We start from the raw sequence: 1,332 nt of genomic DNA, 5'->3' as shown, positions 1-1,332 counted from the left end.
AACTCTGCTCTCTGTAACATTCCTTCTGCACTCCAGTCTCCAACATCTGCCCTCTGCAATGGTCCCTCTGCACCCCAGTCTCCAACCTTGTTCTCTACAACAGTTCTTATGTACTGCAGTGTTCAAACTCTTTTCTCTGTAAAAGTCCTTCTGCATCCCAGTCTCCAACCTCTGCTTTCTGTATCAGTCCTTCTGCACCACAGTCTCCGAACTCTGCTCTCTGTAACAGTCCTTCTCCACCCCAGTCTCCATCATCTGCTCTCTGTAACATTCCTTCTGTGCTGCAGTTTCCAAACTTTAAACCCTGCACTCTGTAACAGTCCTTCTGCACATCAGTCTCCAACCTCTTCTCTCTGCAATGATTCTTTTCCACCCCAGTCTCCAACATCTGCTCTCTGTAAAAGTCCTTATGCACCCCAATTTCAAAACTCTGCTTCCTGTAACAGTCCTTCTGCACCTTAGTCTCCAAACTCTAATCTCTGTAACAGTCCTTCTATACCCCAGTCTCCAAACTCTGCTTTTTTGTATCAGTCTTTCTGAACCCAAGTCTCTAACCTCTGTTCACTGTATCTATCCTTCTGCCCCTCAGTCTCCAAACTCTGCTCTCTGCAACAGTCCTTCTATTCTGCAGTCTTCAAACTCTGCTCTCTGTAAACGCCTTTCTGCAGCCCAGACTACAATCTCTGCTTTATGTATCAGTCCTTCTGAAACCCAGTCTCCAAATTCTGCTCTCTCTAAGAGTCTTTCTGCACCTCAGTATCTGATCTCTGCTCTCTGCAACAGTCCTTCTGCACCCCAGTCTCCAATCTCTGCTCTCTGCAACAGTCCTTCTGCACCCCAGTCTCCAACTTCTTCTGTCTGCAACAGTCCTTCTGCACCCCAGTCTGCAAACTCTGATCACTGTAACAATCCTTCTGCCACTCGGTCTCCAACCTCTGCTCTATGTAACAAAACTTCTGCACGTCAGTCTCGAAACTCTGCTCTCTGCAACAGTCCTTCTACACTCCAGTCTTCAAACTTTGGTCTCTGCAACAGTCCTTCTGCACCCCAGTCTCCAACCTCTGCTCTCTGGAACAGTCCTTCTCAACCCCAGTCTCCAACCTCTGCTCTCTTCAACAGTCCTTCTACACCAAATTATCCAACCTCTTTCTCTCTGTAAGAATCTTTCTGTACTTCAGTATGTAAACTCTGCTCTCTGTAACATTTCTTCTCAACCCCATTCTTTAACCTCTTGTTTTTGCAAATGTCCTGAAACACCCCAGTCTCCAACCTCTGTCCTCTGCAACAGTCCTTCTGCTCCCCAGTCTCCAACATCGGCTCTCTGTAACAGTC

The sequence above is a fragment of the Ictidomys tridecemlineatus genome, unplaced genomic scaffold, assembly GCF_052094955.1.
Source record: "Ictidomys tridecemlineatus isolate mIctTri1 unplaced genomic scaffold, mIctTri1.hap1 Scaffold_122, whole genome shotgun sequence".
NCBI classification, from domain to species: Eukaryota; Metazoa; Chordata; class Mammalia; order Rodentia; family Sciuridae; genus Ictidomys; species Ictidomys tridecemlineatus.
This window is presented reverse-complemented; position numbering follows the sequence as displayed.